Source organism: Corvus brachyrhynchos, unplaced genomic scaffold (genome assembly GCF_000691975.1).
Source record: "Corvus brachyrhynchos isolate BGI_N302 unplaced genomic scaffold, ASM69197v1 scaffold175, whole genome shotgun sequence".
Classification (NCBI taxonomy): domain Eukaryota; kingdom Metazoa; phylum Chordata; class Aves; order Passeriformes; family Corvidae; genus Corvus; species Corvus brachyrhynchos.
In genome coordinates, this window is record NW_008238448.1 from 4,466,786 (window position 1) to 4,488,922 (window position 22,137).

Below are 22,137 nucleotides of genomic sequence, written 5' to 3' on the forward strand. Positions count from 1 at the left end.
TTGGAGTAGGTTGAACTGTGCTCTGAATGCCTTTGCTTAGGTCTCCATGGCTTGTAAAAGGGATGCAGGGCAGTGTCCTCACCTGCAGAGATCTGTGTGGCAGTTTTCTGTATGTGGTGATGAATGTGGCTTTACTAATGTTTAACCAGGTTGCTCGGTGTCCTTACTCCATTCACTGTATGTACACTGGTTCAGCCTCTAAAGACGTCTTCAGTGATGGAGCCATCATTCTCAGGAGGGATGGTTCACTCATCCCGTGTAGCTGCAGTCTCTGGTGGCTCTCCGAGCTCTCTGTACAAAGCTAGGCAACAGCGTGTGACTACTGATTTCCTTTAATCAGAGAGCACTGCTGGGGCTACAACATCCCAATGGAATTGCATTAGAGGTTTCCTCTCTAAGTACTGTGCCTTTCAGGGTTGCTTTCCAACAGCACACTGAATGGTCTAAGTGGGGAAGGGAGTTTTAGCAAGCAGTCAGTCATCAATAGCATCCTGCTCTTAAGCTGAGGTAATGACGGCTAGTTTGAGTGTGCCTGCGTTTTCCCCAAGTGCGTGCAGGTCTGCTCCCTGAATGCAGGTATGTATATATGTGCAATTGCCCTCATCATGTGCAGCCAAGGCAGGAGAACGGCATGTTTATAGAAACTGTCCTTAAGAGCGATTGCCTCTTGAAGGAGCAGAGCCCATATAAGAGGAGTGGGACTGTCTCCAGCCAACCCTGGGAGACGATGCTGAGAGCATATTGAAAAGCTGTCTTCAGCAAAAGCTTGCCAGTTTAACAACTCTGTTCACTGTTCCTATTGCACAGTGGGCTCTTTGACGCAACAGAAAGAGCTGACTTTTTTTTTTTTTTTTTGCTTCCTCTTAAATCCGCCTGGCCAATTTAAAGCTTGTGGATATTTCTTCCCCCTCGGGGAAAGCTTATGTGAGGATTTTCTTTTTTAACAGTTCATTCCGTGAAACTGGTTTTTTTCTTGTTTGCTGTTAGAAAATGTTGGAGCTGAACATAAGGCTTTCATTGCAGGTCAGTGACTGAACTCTTGACCAAAGCATTTAACATTGGAGCGTCGCTTTAGCAAGCACTGTAGTTTGGGAGGAAAAAGCAAGTTTATAAGGTTGTATCGTGTGAGTCCATGTGTGCCTACTACTGGAACAGGAATCTTTTTAGGTCTTCAGTGTCTGAGTCCTGTGTGGATGAATTTACAATCTTCCTTTTGTAGACAAATGTACTGCATTAATATTTTAGTGAGAATTGAGGTGATATCACAGTTAAGTCTATATTATCTAATTCCTGAATGTTTTTACTCCCTTAAAATGCAATAAACCACACTGTGAATTTCAAATATAAAGTTCTTGTCTTTTTGTTTTGCAAGGATTGTCTTTTTGAGTTTTAATTTTTAATTTCTTTTTTGCGTCTTTTCTGCACACTTTTCTGGGAAGCGTGTTATTCCTGGGAACATGCTCTCTGCAGGGAAGATAGTTATTTGCTATTTTGTATTTCTTCTTAGATTGCTATCAAGGGAACTAAGAAAGCATGTAGGCATATTGTTAATGTCTCTCTTCAAGCTGTATTTGAGGTAAGGCAATTTTTTATCCTTACCTCAGAAATTAGAATATAAAGTAGATGCAGTATTTATTTTCTTTATAGTTACTAAGATTATCCTGTTGCTATTTGTTTTTCTTATTGATAAAATGTGTTTATACTTTTCACAAAGCTGTTCCTTGTCTTTGTGACACTTAAAATCCTGTGGTTTTATTTCAACAATATCTACTACATATCTGCATGTTCCTATTAGCTTGTGTACTCTAGATCAATGAAAGACCATTTTTGTAATTGCTTGGGTTTTCTCCTCTATGCTTATCACATTGTGTGGGAATGAGTGGATTTCTTGCCCTGGGTGGGCAATTCTTATGCAAACTTGTAAAACTGAGTTTCAAATTGTTTCCACTGTGAATCACTTTCCTTGTAAGAGGATGACTTTTATGGTAATATTTAACTTGAGTAGAATTGTTTTCAAACATATACAATGTATTTTTTATGTATTCTTTTTTTAACAGCAGTCCAAATAAAATAGACAAATATTTATTCATATCAAGCTGTTTACTTCCTTGTCTACTTAATGTTGCCTCTTACAGGAAGTATATAGCTTTAAAAGGTTGAATCATTATTTATGACTTTCAGAATAGCTGAAAGGTGTCACTGCAACATTGCCCAATGCAACTGCATTGAAAATGGGTTTGTGTGGGAAACCACTGCTGGTGAGTTAGGATTAGTGCATGGGGAATTAGAAAGTACTATTTCTTGTTCATATTTCTTTTCAGGCAATTTAAGAGCTTTCCATTCAAGGGAGGTTAATTTTTATTTTACCCTTTTCTGTATCAAGGTTACAGTTTTTATAATTCAGTATTTTTGCATATGCTTTCCATATTTTTCTCATTATTTAAAGCAATGCATCTGAATATTTGGGGCATCTCTTACAAGGGGAGTCTGCATGTTTTAAGGCAGACATGTTATACTGCAGGTCCAGAAACACTTTTGATTTAGCAAAATGTTTTAAACCTATCTTGTTTGGCTCCTCACATCTCTGAAGCCGTTTACTGTTTGAATTCCAGTGTTAGCTCCATTCAGGAGAAGTGTCCTTTAACAGTTTGTCGAGAGGTTTTTCCCTTGGAATGGGGTAGGGAATGATGGAGGGTAGAGTTACAGAGTTACAGTAAACTATTTTTAATTTTATAGAGCAAAAATATTTACTACTATAAATATACAATACTCAAATGAATAAATTAATTCAAAGCTGTTTTAAAACCCATTGAGGCTTAAATTTCTTTAATCAACATTACACCAAATATTATTTTCCGTCATCTTATTTTCTGGAGTTAGAAATCCATATCCTGTCACAGTGCAAATACACACTTTATATTTGTAACCTGTTTTCTACTATCAAAAAAATCCTCCCTTATTCCCTATTGTTAAAGTTTTCTCAAGTTGAATGTTCCTTAAAAAACTCAAAAGTAAGAAGTATAGTAAACTAATGCAGTCTTTATAGAACGTATTTTCTGAACCTTTTTCTGAAAAAATTAGATATGATCTCTGATCCACCATCACTAGTAGAGTGTGTATTGGGCTGCCTTCCTTCCCTTCTGATCTCTGGTTTGTGAGGTAGCTTTTGTGAGGTAGTACTGCTTTTCAAAGATAATCTTACCAGAATCCCACCATGATGTGATAACATTTCTATGGACATTACTTTGCCAGAAAACATGAGTGGGGAAGGAGGATAAGTGATGTTGGTGCCTTGGTGTGTTCTTTGGGATCCTTGGAGTTGATGCAATATCTTACTGGATTCCATCCTTCTCGCTTCCCAACAGTTATTGGAAGGTGTTTGTTTTTCCTGATGTTTGTGGTGTCAGCTTTCTACCTAATCAATGCAGCAGAGATCATGGCTTGCTATATTTCTCCTTGCATGCCCTGAACTGGGTTCCTGTTGCCTGGTTAAATGGGTGCTTGTTTTATTACCCTTGTGACCTGGTCTGGGTCTTGCTGTGGCCTTCACAAGGAAAGGCTAGTTAGTCTAAACTATGCACAAGTCAAGACAGGTTAAGAGGAAATGCACTATGAGCTTTTGTTTGTAATAGTTAAAATCAGCAATGCACTTAGAAACACTTATGCAAGATACAGACAAAAAACATAAGGCAAAAATGCTGAATCTATTTATACCTAGCTTCTATTTTCTTTTACCCTGTCCTACTGACTTGATCCTCTTCTGACAAAATTTTCTTGTTTGCATGTAGCTTACCTTTCAGGTCACATGTACTGGAAAAAGTCTGCTCACAAGCCTCCATCAGTTAGTTACCCTATGGTGAGAGAAAGCTCTGTCACACCACGTCTCTGGCCACACCAGCATACCTCAGGTCATTTTCTGATTCTAGGAGAAACTAATTCTTTATTCAGTTGCACTACAAAAGTTTTCAGACAATGCAGTGTTAATATTTCATTCCCAAATTATTTCATTTGTGTCTATCCAGATAAGATGTCATTATTGTTCTTAATTATTTCCTTGTTAGAGACTGACAGATATCCTTATTAGTGTATATGTTACCTTGTTATACTTGACTGGTTAGTCAAAACAGGAGTAAATGTCTTCACCTCCCTTTGGGACTTAGTTTTCAGAAAAAATGTCTTCATGGTGAGCTGTATTCTCTACCAAAGAGTAAATTAACATATTCAATGTTGTGCAGTGCTCTGGCTTTCTTCTGACACGGAGGCAGAAAGTTGATTGTCAGAAGATAGCAGAGAGCTGTGTGTTACTGTTTAAGGATGAGCCCACTGAAGCAGGTGACTTCTTTTTTTTTTTTAAGGCACAAAGATAGCTCCTCTGTTTTAGAGTAGTTACAGTTCTGGATTCTGTTTTCAGGTTCATCATCAACAAGTTTACGTGTTTTAGGCTAAACTGTACTGTGCTAACTGTTCCATGCCAAGCACCATTAAAGCCAATGGGAATGTTCTTAAGAGTACATTAGCGTTGAACACTGTTTAAAGATCATCTAGTTCCAATCCCCCTGCCATAGGCAGGGACACCTTCCACTAGATCAGCTTGCATTGCCTTGATAACAGAGAAACGTAACTCAGTCACTTGGACATCGGCATCATCCTCCTAGAGTAACAAAACAGTGATAGAAACTCTTCTGAAGTTAAATCTTCGGAAATTTTTTTCCCTTTTTCTTCTCCATTGTGTTTCTGACAGTTGTTTGGCAATTTACTGGCAAGAGGACATGGAACAATATGCACTCCAGCAACCTTGGAACAGTGTGCAGATACCCCTGGGAATTGTTTCTACTGGAGATGGTTGTGGCAGCAAGAGGTTTCTGGCTTGCTACTTCTTAAAAGAATTGGCTTTTTGTAGCTGAGGCTATAAATAGTTGACAGTTCTTAAATTGAATAATCCCCTCTTCCTTTCCAGGATAAGAAACTGGATCAAGATTTTCAAAGCCAAAAGTCTGCAGCCCAATATATCTATTAATCATCTGCTTATAATGTTGCTCAGATTTTGAGGCAATTCTCTTACTGTTCCTGTTTTGTGTATGGTAAAAAGACTCACAAGGAATCTTGCCAGTGGGCCAGTTGCAGGACCAGAAGCTGGACTTAAATGTCCTGCGTTTAAGCTCAGAGTTTTGCCAACTAGGTTATATTTTATTGTATAGCCATATTTAGAAATTAGAATCACTTCGTTTTCAAACCAGTTGAGCCATCTGTAACTCCACCTGGTTTACTAAGTGATCGTTTCTTTTGAAAGTTGGATTAATAAAGAATTATGGGCCAAAATGTTCAAACCACAGGACTAATTGAATATCCAAAGGCCTCCCAAGCACATGCACTAAGGCAGACAGCTTCAGAGTTTCATGTTACTCAGACCAGTACCGATGGTCACTAGTTTGTGTTGTACTCACACATCTCTTGCTGGGATGTGAATGGTGAAATGTAAGGAGATGCTATGTCACATGTGCTGCCATTTCTGCTACCAAGGTGGTACTTCAACTACATCTGGGAGGGCTTACAAGGCAGAACATTTTAGTCTTACAAGTGGAATTTTAGTCCTTGTATAATTTTGAGGGGTTTTTTAGCATTTTCCCCTATGAATTGATTTCATAGAAGATAGTTACGAAAGTGCTGGCCATGATTATAACAAAGTTAGATAGAGCTACATGTGCCAGGGATCAATGATAATCACTCAGTGAACCAAGCGGCTTCCAGTTTTGAAGGGTGCATTGTGTTAATTTTTATTTTTTAACTTTTGTAGCCTGTCACCCAACCCCTGATAGGACAGTTAGACTTCAGCTTGCCCAGACCACAGTATGTCTATATTTGGGTTTTTTGCATTCATGTATCCTACAACTGATATTTTCATTAACATTTAGAATGACCACATAGGTATCGACTTCCTTCACAGAGGGAAACTTTGAGTTGTTTTGATTTTGAAAGGAGCTTTACATCAAATAGTCTTTCCCATGTGTACTTTTAATGTGGAGCCAGTATTTTAGAAAAGCATTCCTTTTCAGTTATAATAGTCTGAAAATAGAGGTAACAGATTTGAAACACCCTTTGTACAGGAAATTTTGTATTATTTTATTTGCAAGAAGGTGGAGCCTCTTGGTTTCAGGGAAGAGATTTTAAATAAACCTTGGGAAAACTTGTAAAAAGCTATTAGCAAAATATACAGTGGTGTGTATTGTGAATCATGGTTACCTGCACTATTTCTTTCTCATCAGACTGTTATTAAGTAAAAAAATTATCTGAGGGGAATATGTAACACATCATAATGTTACCTCTAATCCTAGCAAATTTGAACAGAAATATTTTAGATTAATGAGCTTACTGTGAAAGTAGTGGTTATTAGCTTAGAAACTGATAATGGAGATTTGTTTGATCCGCAGGGATAGAAAACATGTCACTGACTTTTCAATTTGCGGGATAGTGTAAGGTGATTCCATGAGATAAAAGTCAGTGGTGGAGTTTTCTCATGCTTAACTAAACCGTGTATATAAATCTATGAATTAATAAGCTATTCCAAAAATATACCGGCTTTCTCTGAAAATTGTTCGGGAAATGAAAAGCACTTACGTAATGGTAAAGGAATGAAAGGAAAATTTCTTAGCATTAGAGAAAGGAAAATAAAGCTTCACTCTAAAATCCTTAGGAACTAACTACACTAAGAAACTAGATCTTTGCAAACATAAGGTACATGCAAAACTGTTTTGAGAGCACATCTCAGAACCTCTTAGAAGTATTGTCATGAACTAGTAGCTGTAGTTTTCAGATGGGGACAAAAAGAGTTTAGAATTCTACGTGCATGGATGTTTGTATTTGTCCAGTGTGACTTAGACTTCATTTTTCTCCCTTGCTATTGGATCTGCCTTTTGCTATGACAGCCAGGTAAAAGAAGCTGAAGAAATTTGCTGTAACATACCTTGTTTGCCAGCAATTCCAGGGAGTGGCAGGAGAGACAGAGCTATGTGGGACACCTGGAAGTGCCCTGTACTCCAGCTGCTGGGAGTATGTGGGAAGCAGATCACTTCAATTTCACCAAAGCACCTCTTACACTGCAGTGCTGGTTCTTCCTGGTTAGCACAGGTGGTCAAGTGAGCCACGTCCAAGGAAAATGTAAGCTTTTTTTCGAGATTTTACAGACATATGTGACAGAATTTTTCCAGTAAGTTCAGGGCTGTAATTTTCTTACCTTCTTTGCAGTTCTTTGCTTGAGTTGGTGAAAACAGACTCATTTGGTGGTAAAGCTTTTTGGTTTTTCTGGGGTACTTGTCCATTTCTCATACTCTGATTAGAATCTTTTGGGCTATTAACTACTACTAAGGTCCAAGCTTCAGAGCCCAAATCAAAAAACTTGTCTGGCAACTACTTAGTAATCTTGTTAACTTATTAAACATCAAGAGCAAAAGAGACACAAAGGTGTAGATTAGAGTTATGAATTAGGATTTAAAATAAAATCTCCATTTTACCTCTTTCCTAGGAGAAAGGAGCCTGTAAAATGCATTTGAAAAGGCTTTGCATCTCTGTTGGAACCTATGGCAGGTATTGTTGGGGCCAGTATCTCTGACTGAGAAAGCTGTGACCGGTCCAGAGAGATGGTCCCGAGAGGGGCCCATTCCCAGGGCCCGGTGTCTTCCCTCAGCTGCTGGCTAGGAGGGCCCGTGCCAAGGCTGTCAGCTCTTTGGTGATTGTCAGTTCGTGATTTCAGCTCAGCTCTGCAGGGCAGCCTCCAAGACAGACCAGGGAGAGAGATGAGAGGCCCGTGTAGCTGTTCCACATGAAGTAGCTTTATTAGTCTGCACTCCGGCGAAAGGGAGGCCAGGGACAGGCATCTCTCTGCCCTCGCAGGGGCAGGGGGCTAGCTTTATAGGGATACAGGGAGTGGGTATTCGAGGGTAAGGGCCAATGGGTTACAAAGGATCTGCACAGGGTCTCCCAGAGGATTCTGGGTCTGTCTTCTTCTCGCCATAACTGAAAGTGGCTGCCTTTCCAGGGGAGTTCTGCTGGGGGGGTAAGCACTCTCCTTATCTCAGCAGACATCTCCAGGGTGGGGGCTGGGTATAACCCACAGGAACCCTCTGGCATTTTACTGAAGTAATCTTTATTTGTTTTCTAACCTCTATCACCGATATAAACAATTTTTCACTTATTGAACATTACACTATAATTTCACTTTCATGCAACTCCAGCATGCCCTTTATGTGGGTCACATATTCTTTGTCCTGCTCTGTATTGGTCTAGGATTTCCAATTATTTCCATATTCATGGAGCTCAGTCACTACACAGCCAATCGAAACAGGCAGGCTGCTCAATGTCTTTTCCACTCCAGGAGTAATTTAATCAGGGAGTGACTGCATTATTTTTTCAGAGAGCTGAGCTCTGCATGCCAGGTGATCTGCAGCGGAGAACAGGATCATTATTAAAAGGCTTAGACGTTCCATGCCATTTGTGCTTCTGCGACTTGTAGTGCAGCTAACGGTACCGTCCTGATGTTTTTTCTAATATGCATGATTCAAATGTAGTCCGTTAGAGGAGGTAGAAAAGAGGATGGATGTATCAGGGGACTGTACTTATGCTGTGTGAGATTGAGTTTCAGAGATGTTGCGTCCTGTGAGATCCTTCATCACTGCCGTGTTTCTTTTACAGAAGTGCTGGTACTCACAGAGCAGATTAAGTGTATTTCTTTAGTTTCCCTCTGAAGTTCCATCCTAGAGTTAAAGAATCTTAAACGGAAGTTTGATATTGGTACATTCCCACATAAATATTTCAACTTTCATAGAACAACAAAGGAGAGATTTGGCTGTGAGGGAAAAGTCATCAGGGAGTCCTTGCATCTGTTATAAACTTCATCTGGGCTGATTGATGTGCTCAGATAACCAGAGAGACTAAGTAAGCCTTGGCTGTCAAAGGTACCTTAGATCCATGAGAATTTTCTTCCACTGGGAAGAGCTAAATGGATATCCCTTGCTATCAAAGGGAGTCCAAGGGAAGGGTAAGCTCTTTTCCAGAGTTACCAAGGAAAGAGAGAAGGTGTGGGTGAGGCAGATCACAGAGTGGTGTCATAAATAGCTGTGGTGTGCCAATTTCTTGCTGCTGAGGACTATTATTTAGATGAACAACAGGTAGAGGTGACAACTACCTTTCTCTTTGGAGTCTCTGGGCTGGATTACAAGCTTGTGGGTGTGATTTCATGCTGGTAGAACGGCACAGGTAAGGTGAGCATCGCCTTGGGAGTGCCACAGCAAAACTGTCCTGAGGTCCCCTTCCGTGGTATTCTATGATTATATGATTGCTCAGCAAGACTTTTCTGCTGCTTCTTTTAGTTGTGTTTAGTTGTGTTTTCACTTTTATAGTGTCTTTCTAAAAAATAGAAATTTTTTAAAAAGTCTACGAGTTCAAAAAATTAGAGTCAAATTGTGTCCACAGTTCCTCTTGGCTGACTATGCACCATCATTAAGGTGATTGGTGATAAAATCATCTGACTCTTAAAGAAGTCTGTCTAACAGATGCTTGAACCTTTACAATGGCATGTTAAAAGCTTTCATGTTGGTCTAGACTTCTTTAGTTTATTGTTTCCTCACTGCAACTGCCATGGGCATCTCCAGTCTGGCACATTTCCCCCTCCTATTTGAAGTAAATAGACTTTTTCCAATTAATATCCATGATAACATGCCCATGGCGAGGGGAAAACCCCCACCTTCTAGAGGATTCTGATATTTCACATTGAGATTTTTGGAGAAGTGGTATTCAGCATATTAATAATGATTCTAACTCTTACACTGCTAGGGCTGAATCTGGATTGTCCAGTTCCAGATGCATTTAAGTTCAGTATCTTGTTAAGCTTCCTTGACTGAGTTTGCATGACAGTGAAGAGAAAAAGCCACAGCAAGTAATTTCATCCTAAGTACATATCCACTTCTGTTTATTTTCATCATCTTATCTAAATGCATAATAGAGTGAGCATCATCATTATTGTCTTTGCTGCAGCTGGAAATATCAAGAAGACAAGGAAATGACTCGCACGGGATCATCTTACCTTCAGGAAGGAGACTTGGCTTACTATGCTGCTGTTCAGTCCTGTAACATAATGACATATATATCTATCATCTAGGAATTGATCAGGACTATCTTCCAGACCAGTTTCCAGACTCTTTTGCCTTTGGAAAGATATTGTAACCTACACATGGTGACCTAGAAAGTGCAGTAGTGTTTTGGAAAGGTTTGGAAAGGTGTTTGCTGCATGCTGGTCATCTCAATGCACCGAGAGAGCTTTTGCTCTTCCTTAGTGTCCTTTTGTTTTTACTTCCATGAGCTTTTTCAAGAGAGGACTTATTTCCCTATGTGAAGGCTGTAGTGTACTTTTGCCTGCTGAATGATACAGCTTCTGAGCTGTTGCTCCTCAGCTTACAATACACACTTCCTACCAAACTTTTGGTCTTTCTCATCAAACTGATGTGTATGGTCAGTAGTAGTTCAAGGCAAACATTTCAGATCTCTCAGGACTGAAACAACGAAGCATTGAAGTATGTTTTTGATGTGAAGTGGGAAAAGCAGGCATAACTATTCACAAACCTTTACTGGGACTTTTTGTGTTGCATAGGGCATTTTCCATTCAGCTATGCCTATTTTCTGGCTAAATCTTTATTTGTTTTCCTTGGATGTCGCATCGTTTTTTTAATTTGGATTTTTTTTCTTTTTTTTAATCGTATTTCATCTTGCTGGTGATCCAGATTAAAATGAAGCATTCACTTGCATTCCTCAAGATTGTTTCAAGGTAGAGGAGAAGAATTTCTAAATTGCATTGTTGTTTTTCAGGTCAGAAAGCAGCTATAAGATGAAAACTTACCAGTAGAGAAGGTTTGTTGCAATTCACAGTGCAAAAAACAGCTGCTGTCTCTGTGTTGTGATACCTGTGTCAAAATTAAGGCCCAAGTCTGCATTTGATTCCACATAAGCTCCAGGTATAATGGGATTTTTGCCAGTCTCCCAAGCTAAAATTGACATGGAGCTGCCTTTGTTTTCACAAGTTCCCAAAATAACTGTTTTAAAATTAATCCAGAGGAGGCTGAGGTGGTACAGGAGGTAACACATAAATGAAAAGCTTCTGTGTTGCCCAGTGTATAATTCATCAAGCCTAGGATACCAAACTGGGCTGCAGTATCGCCACTGTGATATATTGACACTATTGTCAATACTGCACTTTTGTGTTCTCATCTATTGACTAATCCTATTTAATGCCCAAAAATGTCTATTTATACTGAAATCTGGTAGGTCCCAGTAATTGAATTTTGACTCCTGCTGAGACAAGACAGTGAGTGTATGTTGTTACTGTGTTTCTGCCTTTTTTTGCTTCATACTTTGCGTCTTCATACCTGTCTCCAGAACACAGTCTCTTATGCTGAATATCTGCTTTGGTCCAGGTTTTCGCCAAGCGGACAGCCTCCCTCTTAGCCTGGCCTAAATTGTGATGTACTTACCACAATAATTTTCATCTTTCCTCAGGAATTTCAGCACGTGCAGTCCTGGCAGCCTGTACTTCATGTCTCTTTCCAGGGTTCATTTGACTTCTCCAATTTTTTCCTCTGTCTTGATTTTTGATTAGTTTGATACAGTTTACATAACTGTATTGTGATGCTAACTGCATTATCTCTGAGTAATCCAAGACATGCAGACTGACATTTGATTTTCAGTGGAATAGTAACTGGGAAAGAGGTCTGGTTTGTCTCCACAAATATTATATCCAGATGCAACATATATTGTCATATGTTACCACCATAATTTCTGCAAGGAGAGGCTGGAAGGCTTCTGAAAGATGGAAAATAATAATCAATTTCTATGAAGTGATGTTGGGGTACTTGGCAAAGCAGTGCAGGTATGTGCCAGGGACTTGAACTTCCACATGGTGGAAGGAAACAGTGAGGCTGACAGACATCAAGGAGGTAACACTGACAACCTATAAGGAACTGGGAAGTTCCTCTTCAGTTCCTGGAGAGGAATCTGGGTTCAAGCTTTTTAGGGATGTTTATGGTTTTCTGTCCCAGGAGCTCAGTTAGGAGTCCAGAGTGCTAAGCTGAGGTGTGCTTTTGGTCAGAGAGCAAGCACAAATTTATGCCAGAAATTTCCTCAGAAAATGATTCTTCCATATGGCTTGTGGGAGATATCTAAGCTATGTTTTGACCTCATATTTTCAGGCTCTGTTGCTGCTCACCATGGCAATGGGAACATAAGAGGGGAACTGCTGATACCTTTGATTCAACTGCATCACAGGACAGGTGATTTAGGGCGTATGAAATGCAGAGCTATGGGCCTGGGGAGGGAGGCAGACAGTCAATAGTGTGTGGGGAGGCAGAAAGCCAGATAGCAACACCTGCCTAGGGTCAGAGAGAAGGACTAAGCTTTCTAAGATAAAGATATGTGGGGATGTGTCTTTTCTGACACTGGTTTGGTTTTTTTTTCCTGCCCTGGTGTATTAAGTTCCAGTAAAAAAATAAAATATGTTCTCTTTTGATGTAGTTTGGCTGAGTCACTACATTTCGTAACAGTCAGATGTGCCCAGAAAGTTGTAGCTGGATTCAGGCCCATTGGGACTTGCTCAGATAAATATACTTGGTAGAAAGAGGAGTGTTAAGAGCTTTCTAACCTAGCCTACCTTTGGGAAGAAAAAAAGCTGAAAGTCCCTTGCTGGTAGAGGCTGCGCAGGGAAAATAAGAGAGTAAATTGAGTAAGGCTCCCGGTGCACTCATCACTCCTTCCTGAGAAGAGGTGTGGTTCTCATCCAGGCCCTGTTGAGCTCTCTTAGGCTCTCCTGATGTTCTCTGCAGATATGTATGTCTTGAATGTGTGGGGAGTTTTGCTGTTTTGTTGGGGTTTTTTATCCCAAACACATTTCAGAATCCAAGCCAGCTACTACAGCTGCTTCCCTTCTGCAAAACTGCTTCAAACCATGTTGAGGTTTTGCGGCTCTTTGTAGCTGAAAATCTACTCACAGCCAATTTCCTCATATTACAAGGTTATTTTAGCAACATAGTGATTCTAAGTGGTTCCACAAATGGCCTCATCTTTTGTCTTCATTTATTTACTCCTCACTTCTTTCTTCCAAACATGCTTTTCCATCATTTAGCAAAGGAAAGTGGGTCCTGTGCTCTGACAAGGGATTATCAATGCTGATGGAGGACACTGGAGGAATGCTTGAGGACAGCACAACCTACAATTTAACCCAGTCCTTTCTGATTCCTAGGATGAAGGTTTCAGGTTTAAGCACCATGGTTTTTGTTTTCACAACTGTATGGCTTCTTTGCATGCATGTGGTCTGACATTAGGCATCAGCAATCAGAGCCTGCAAACAGCTTGATGCATTAGGAAATCTAGACTGTGCTCTTGTTTACTTTGAGTATAAATGTCATCTTGGCAAGTGATCTCCTGTCTTGCATACACAAAGTTTGTAAGTTGATTGCTGAGCTTAAATGGCATAGGCTGGGTAATGAATTTTAAAGTTTGTGTTTCTGTTCTTTAGTGACCCTGTGCACATGAGATGAAGGTGCAAAGCACCTCTGAAGCTCCTTTCAGATGTTCAAGTACAGTGTATGTGCTGAGCTAATCAGAGGGATTTGACATTTTGATATTGAATGGATGAACTAAGGACTAAAAAAAATATTATTGTAATTTTCAGTGAAATCAGGGCATGGACCAGTCTAAGTAATGGCTCTGGTTCAGATGGTCTACTTGCAATGCTCATTAATAGCAGTTACTACTACTGTACTGATGTTTTGGATGGACATCAGTACTGATTGACAATACTGTTTTATGCCTTGAAAAGAACATCCTTTTGTTTTTCTTTAAATGAAACCAAAACTTACACAATATATCATTATAACATTGGTAATAATTTTGCTTTTCCATTTAGGTGATGCATAGATAGTCTTTACATTTTTTTTCTTCCAAGTAATTTGGGAAATAAGGCAAACACAAAGTGTCCTGATTCCCAATCATGATGGCATTCCAGAATAAAAGAGAAAAGTTATTGAGAACATGCCTGCTTATACGGGGAAAAGTAGCAAAAGGCTACTAAATGTATCCAGCTATAAAGCTCTAAAAATAATTTTCATGTTGTGTCTGCACCTTTGAAATCTACCAAGGAGGCATAAAATCAGACATGTGAAAAGGTTTGCTTTCCACCACTACAGCTGACTTGTTTTTACTAGGAAATTACAATTTGTAAATTCTTCCTCATTTGATTTCTCAGTAGTTACTGCAGTCAACTGTGTGACTGCCTCATGTTATCTGACAGTATTAATGAACTGTAGTGTCAGTGTTCCTGATGTTATGTTTCTTTGAATACAGAGTATTTTGTCTACAGCACAGGTAAGTGTGCCTTGATGATTTTCAGTTACAATAGAATTAGTACTACACATTACAAATATTCCTCTTCTAGTATCATGTCATTGTTATCTTAACTCCTTGTGGACCTTTCCTTTTTTCAAAGGAAAAAAAATTCAGTGACCATCCCAGTAATACCCTTTTTGTGAGATTACTTTTTTTTTTTTTTGGTTACACGTTTCCATATCTCTCTAACAAAACACAAAGTTGAGCTCTACTTTCACAGTGAACCATCTCCTTTTAGCAAGCCCTTTGTTTCAAGTAGTCTGACTGTGCACTGTTTTAGTTGTGTGAGAAACCTCATCTAGATACCTCATTGCTATCCTGGTGAAAAAAGCAGTGTGTCCTTTAGAAAGCCTTCTCGGTGTTCCCAGGGATGGATGCAATGTTTCCAGCTGAGATTGATCAGGTGTTTATTACACCAAGAAATGGGCATGCTGGGGTCTTCAAAATCATGCACTTTTGGTGTACAAAGTATTTAAATTGTACAACTAGGCTGTCTTCTGCAGGTGTGGTAGAAGCATTTTCTCATCATTTTGTGATTTTTTAGAGTCAGCTTTGCAGACTGAAGTGGATCAAGCCTGAGAACTGACCTGTCTACTGAGTATAGGCTGCATTTTGCAGTGTTGTGCCAAAGTGTGTATTTGAGCTGAGGGATGGCTGTGTTTTGCCAGTGCTTTGGAGCATGAGCAGTTGAACTTTATTTCTTTGCAGACCATAAAATGTGCTGCTAACAAGTGCTCTACTGCATGAGCCTCCAGTGCAGTGTGTACTCAGAGAACGACACTTAGATTGAACTACTCTGGAAAAGGAGGCTGCCTAAAAGAAAGTCTTCCAACCCATTACAGCTAGTTGTCTTTACTTTTGCCCCCTTTGGCTGGACACCAGGGACCCACATCTAGAGGGACTTCCACGTGCAGTTCAGCATCTGAGGAAGCCACTTCTCAGCTGCTCCTCTTGTCTCTCTTCAGGCTGGGAATCCTTTTCTGCCTGTGCTGGTGGATATAGCAGGCTCATCCTATAACTGCAGCCTGGGGGGTTTGTGTGTAGCTGTACTCCTTAAACTGCAGTTTTCTGCACATAAAGGAGCATGTGATTGGAGGGAGTGAATTTCACAGGGCATCTCCTCCAGAAGTTGAGAAGAGCCTCCACCCAGCAAATGGTGCACACATCAAAATAGTCATCCTGAGGGTGTGCCTTTCTTAAAAGAAGGAAATGAAACATGATGCTGTGAGATCACGACCAAGGTATTTGCCCCACATTTGCTCCTCAAATTCCTCCTAGCTGCTCCTGTGTGACAGACTCATGTGAAATTCCAGATCTGCCAACAAATGAGGAACCTCACTGTGTAGCTGCAATGTGTGCACAGTATTTAGTTTTAGGCTCCTGATTTTAAAGGCTGAATGAGATTACAGAGTTCTAATTTCAAGGTATTTGCCATTTTCTTAACCTTTTTTCTCTGGGCTGGAGTCATAGTTTGTACCATATTTAAAGTTTCCGGGCTGATTGCCAGCACTAATGTGTCATTTCAGTAGGCCAACAAAGCTGGTTCTGCCAGGGCCTCTGAAGTGGCCTGCACATCTGTTAGGGAGAAAGACGAAGCTATGGGCCGCTATCTGGTATTTGATGCCTTGCTGTCACAACAGATTCACTGGGGGCCCAACTGAACCTGACTTCCACTGTGCAAAGTGTTGAACAGCAAGGAACACAATTGTTCTGGAAAGGTTTGCTGTGGGGAGATAGAAAATGGGTAGAAAAAACACATAAAGAGTGTTCAAGGAGTGCTAGGAAACTGTAACTTTCATATGGAACTGACCTCAATGCCTGGGAGCCTGGACATTCTGAAGGGAATGCAGCAAGAGCCCACGTAGAGCAGTTGGCTCCAACATCACTGATAATGATGGCAATACGTGCCTCTGGAAGTTGGGATTAAATCGCTTTATTTCTTTAACCTTCTGTTTGAAATAGATTCTTGCCATCTTTTTTCTTTTATCCACAGATTACTTTTATATCAACATGCCACATTTTGATGTTCTAAGAGCTTCTCAAAGGATTGCTATTTTTAGACTTGTAATAATGGCTGTGTGCATGACTCCTCAGCTGGCAAGCAGCTTGTTAACTCAGACTGGTGCCTTGTTCTTGCATCTTTTTATATTTCGAGTCAACTGTACATTTTGAGGTAGAATATCTGAAATGAAGCAGAAGTAGGTGTATAAAACCAAAGGGGAGGCCGAGAACATCTGATTTTCGTTATATTCTTTCCATTTTGTGCTGAGTGCATCTTGGGTGTGTTGGACTTGCTGGAGATACACTGAACTATTGCACTGTACAGGTTGCCTTGACATTTTGTAATCCTGTAAAAGTGATTGAAGTTAGAAATAAAATTAATAAACAGTAGGACACTGGATTAGTCTTACAGGGGGCAAATCAGTGTGTAAAAGCTATCAGGAGGGTTCCCACTCCCTGGCATGTTACCTCAGTTGAGTTGGGATTTTCTGCAGTAATGAACACACTGTAATTATGTATAATAATTCAGTTAGGATTGTGTGATGATGGCTCTTCAGAAATAAACACGTGGACGAGGTGGTCTGGGGGAGCAACTGCCCCAGCCACCCATAGGCAACTGACAGACTAGGTGGTTAAGTCAGCCAGGTAAATTCCCTGGGCTCCCAGCAGCAATGTGAGTAGATGGAGTCCAGCAGATAATTCAGTAGGTAAGTGCAGGAGCCTGACCTTAGGTAATGTGCAAAGATCTCTCAGCATGCATGTCTCTTACAGTAAACAAGGGAGAGTTCTGCTTATGATTGTTTATAAGATAATAATGTTCTTTGTACTTTCCAGTAATTTTCATATAATACACCTTTCTTTGTCTTTTTTGACTGCAACTTAATAGAATCTGGTGAAGTACTAATCAGGAAGAGTAGCCACTGGAAATGGTTGCCCTCTTTCAGAAGCAGCTAAAAGCAATACCTAAGCATGTAGTAGCGTATGGCTTCTCTGACAAGGAGATGGAAAATGACCAATTTTGAAGCAATGGAAGTCAAAATCATGGTAAAAATCCAGAGGAGTAATGAAGAAAAGTAACATTTCCCAAATAGGAGAATTGTTTCTTGTGCATGTCTGCTACAAAATACAAACTTATGCTTAGAGAATCGACTGATCATCAAAATCACAAACACTAAAAATGTTTCTCTGCTATACAAGACCTTTTTTCACCTTCCAAAGCATTTGGTATCCTCTAAGAGATTCAACATAAATCATTACATAGATGGTTGATGTCATCTGCTCTATCAGGTAGCTTTTCTTATCTATATTTTCCTTTAAGAACATAGGGATTTCCCTCAGCTTCTCCAGTTTCACTGAGTTTTTGTCATGCTTTCAATGCAAAGTCAATCCAAGATTGTTGTCAAAGGTACATGCCAGAGGAGAGAATTAAATCACCAAAATCCTCTGTGCATGCACTAACCTAGTATTTAAAAATTCTCCCTCTATGTGAGTTTTGTTTAAACCAGGTATGATTCGCTTTTTATCACATGGTCCACATCCACATGCTGACACCATTTTGCTCATAGCTCATTCTTTCCTGTAGGAATTTTTGGCTGCTGTTTTCCAACTAACATGTTCCACCAACAGTTACTTTCCTTCCTCTTTTAGACAAAAAGTTGTTAAATTCTCTTGACATTTGTCCTTAAGATGCCAGTCCTGGAAAACTCTGCCTGTTAGTTTGACTGCAGTTAGGAAAAGGATATGCTTTCACATCCATAGGAGAACGATTTTTCTTTTAGCAACTAATATTTGTAGTGATATTTCACTGCTGTTTCTAGTAGCCCTTGTTGAACCTTTGTTCCATGATAATAGAACAACACAAGGAAAGAAAGTAGTGGAGATGTAAGGAGTTAAACTGAGTTAAGCTGCCATAAGTTGTTGCTGAAAATGGTATGATTTTAATATTCTACAGAAAACAGTGTTAAAAGGAGGGAAAGGGAGAAAACTGTAAAGGCACAGCAGCAATTTATTCTTTTTGTTTCATTAGCTTACACAGCTGTGCCAGCACACATCCTAGCCAATCTTTGTTAAAATAAAAATAATGCTGTCATTTGCAGACGGGTTTCCATGTGGAGAGAAACAAAGACTCAGTAGCATGAAGCTTCATCTTATAAGGATATTTCTTTTCTTCAAGTATTCTGGTAGGCTAAGAGATTACACTTTTTTTCCTATTCCTCTTTTCTGAAAAACACTGCACCTAAGGAACAAGGATAAGCAGAAAACTGTTTTCTTAAAAAAAAAATTAACTATCCTTAAAAAAAAAAAAATTGTGTTTGCATCAACTTTGATACAAAGTTCCATCAAACCAAGTCAGATACTTTTGTGGTACAATGAGGAAAAATGTTAGCGTAAGATCGTATTTGTGTGCACTATTTCATAACTTCACATGAAATGTTTTTGCTTCTGATTGAAGCCTGAAGTTCTTTCAAGGGATAGGCTCTTTGGAACTTTTCAGGAAATGCTGACCTGACTGCAGGGTGAACTTCTCCTGTTTAACAAAAGGGAGAAAAAAGGATAGCTTTTGCTGGTAAGGGAAATGGGCTTTACTTACGTCATCAATCAGCTCAGTGTTAGAGAACCAGGATGCCTCTTGTGTGAACTGTTAACATTTAACGTGTTTCTAGCTGAATGACTGGGTTTTAAGAGCTATTGACAATATGCAATAACTGCAATTAAAATCTCCTTAATAAACTACACTTTTAATCCCAGATACCAATAGAGTCAATGAGGGAACTGAAATTTCTTAAGGACCAATGAGAAATTTTGTTTATGGCTGTAATTTGGTATATTAGAGAGCTGTAAAATAGAATATCAGACTGCTTGTTTGAATTGAGGTATCTTATAAAGAAATTGAAAGATATATTCAATTTTCAATATGATTTGAGGATCAGAGATAAAAACTTAACCAAAGTAACTGTGAGCAGATGTCTCAACACTTGAAAATGTGGCTTGGTTTACTTAACTAAAGGATATAGAAATGTGATGCCATTTTTCATAAAATTAAAAGACTATTTTTTTCTTATAGCCATTTGACCAAAAGCAGTTTTCTGTGGACCTGTGTGCGTTCTGATACCTTCAAAGATACAAAATCTGACAGGAAGTGGAAATTTGAAGCACTGTGATTTGTTAAGTTAAAATGAAGTAGGCATTCTCAGCCTATTGAAATATTTTATTTAAAAATAAATCTATATCAGTGATAAAATATCATAAAAAGATAAAAATCTTCATTCTGTTGAAATCAATTGACCTGAATGAAAGTTTGTAGATAGGCGTGTTTTGCAAGATAGTTCTTTAATTCTTGGCTGTCTTCAGTTTTGGGGGTTTTATTCATTCCTTTTTGTAAGAAGAATTTCATGGTCAAGTGGATAGAAGACTGTATAATATTAAATATAAAAAGTCTTCCTTTCTTTTCATCTCTGCCTAGACCTTTTCTGCAGAGACTCTGCTGTGATTTATCTTTTCAAGTTCCCAGAGAAAAGAATTGGCTAGTTTAATGATGAAGTCAGTGAGATTCAAGTATTATGTGAGCCCCAAATAAAAAAATGAAAAATATATTTGGAAACTTTTTCTAGAAACAGAAAAACTGTTTTACTGAAACAACTGAAAGAGCTTGGGCTTTTCAAACAATTGCTAAGAGATTGTTTCCTGGTATATCAAGGAAATGCTGGGTCTTTGACCAAAACCACGTATCAAAACAGTGGTGATAAACTAAATGAGACCTTGTGGCATGTTGTTTCCGAGTAAGCACTAACCTGGAGGAGGAAGGAAATGGGGGCTGAATCAGGGGCGTGGCCTCTTCCTGTCGATCAGTACAGACCAGACTGACAGAGAAATGCAGATCAGTGGAGCTTGGTGGTTGGTATGTGAGCTATGAGAGCTGTTAATGCTGCATGTATTGGTGTTCTATGCAGAGCTTGGGTAGCTTGTCTAATAATGAACCAGGTTGCAGTTGCTTTCTGGCTTCCTAATTATGAGTTTGTAGTCTGAAACTTGATTTTCTTCTGTAATGTAAACCACAGATGAAAAGTAATCTTGGTCAGCAAAATTAGTCCCTATCCTGCTAATTCTTGCTCAGCCTAGATAACCTACCTAATTCTTAACACCTTGACTACCAAAATGTTTTTTTCTGTTGTCCCCTTTGCTCTTAATTATTTTATTTGAAGCCCTGTATTGATGCCACACTACCCAGAAAATTTCATTTCGAGTACAAGGAGATCAAAATCTAGGGCTCTGCATTACTGTAAGTATATAACATTAGACTTGTGGGAGCAAGATGTCTCTTCTCAGTTCCCACATGCTGGACTCAGGAAGGAGGAAACCTCTCCCACTTCCAACTCTACAGGAGTTAATGAAGTTCAAGTCCACATCTAGTTTGGTACAGAGCATTCGGGCTGTACCAGGGATTTCTGGCAAAGAGAGGAAGACGTAATCTCCAGGTCAGGCTGGATTGTTCAAACATCTTAAAACTCCATTGCTACTTTACAGGGACTTTGATAGGATAGATACATTCAGTCACAGTTACTGTATTATATCACCTCACAGCTTTTCTCAAAGGAGGGGGCTTTCATTGCACTGTGCACTTGTAGCTGAAGGGCTGGACTGGTAGCTAAACATATGAGAGGTTTTAAGCCATGACTAAAGAAGTCCTAGTTAAATACTGGAAGACACACAAACTACTTTCCACCTGCAGCTCAGCCTAGCTAGGCTTTCCTGTTTCTGAACACAACTTAGTCATCTGTGTTTGTGCATTTTTATCAGTGGATAATTTACTCTCTTGCTTAATTAGACAGGTGCTAAACCTTCCATGTTTCATGACCTACATCACTGGTGTGCATACACTGGGCTTCAGATTTCACTGAAATTCTGGCTGTGGTACTGTGGGACGTACATCTGGCAGAATCCTCGGGGTTCCTGGCATAAAGTGACATTAGTGTTTACTTTGCACAAGAAAAAGTTTTAAGTAACAGTCATGAAGAGATGGGTCTAAACCAACAAGCATTCACAGAGCATCCCCACATAGGTGTAGATCCCTTCAATGTTGCAGGCCTTGCTGCTGCTACTTGAGTTTCTTTCATAAAGCTGCGGTCATCTTTGTTCTTAAAAGGAATGACTGTTCATTCCTGTGGTGGCAGTCAGTTTTCTTTTGCTTGTGTAAACCACTGAGAGTGCATGTGTAAACATTTCAAAGTGAAATAACAGCATTTTTCCCAGGTCCAGGGTAACGGATAAGCAAAATTCATCCCATTATTTATTTTAATCAGGAAACACGAAAGGATTTTGTGTTTTATCCCTCTTATTACGCTGATTCTGAGATATTTCAGAAGCTGGTATAGATTGGTGTTATGTTAAAGCTGAGTTAGTCTTTCTGGAAGCTCTCTACATGCAGAGAAATTGATGAATTAGATCTTAAAATGAAGTAAATTAGAGTAGTATCATTCTGCTGTTCCCTGGCTGTAGCTTGTCCTTGTTTTGTTAGCTAATTTCCTGCAAAAAGAAACTGTGTCCAGCATGTGCTGTATTAAATGTTGTATAGGGCTCTTGCAGCATCATGTGGTCAGAGAAAAATGCTCCTCTTTTATATATCTACAAAACTGAGATGGTTCTCACCTAATTGAAATTAAAGTGACGGTCATGTTCAGAAGATGCTAGTCTTCCAGCTAAGTTGGACATCTGAGC

The 22,137-nt window shown here is 39.4% G+C and overlaps 1 protein-coding gene across 1 annotated transcript in view; it reads left to right on the forward strand.

Moving 5' to 3' along the window:
• Positions 1 to 838: 838 nt before the first annotated feature.
• CSGALNACT1 (chondroitin sulfate N-acetylgalactosaminyltransferase 1) overlaps positions 839 to 22,137 on the forward strand; it is a 43,429-nt gene continuing 22,130 nt past the window's right edge. The window contains exon 1 of the mRNA XM_008635621.2: positions 839 to 1,023. The gene's annotated coding sequence lies outside the window, so the exon portion shown is untranslated. The remainder of the gene's footprint in view (positions 1,024 to 22,137) is intronic.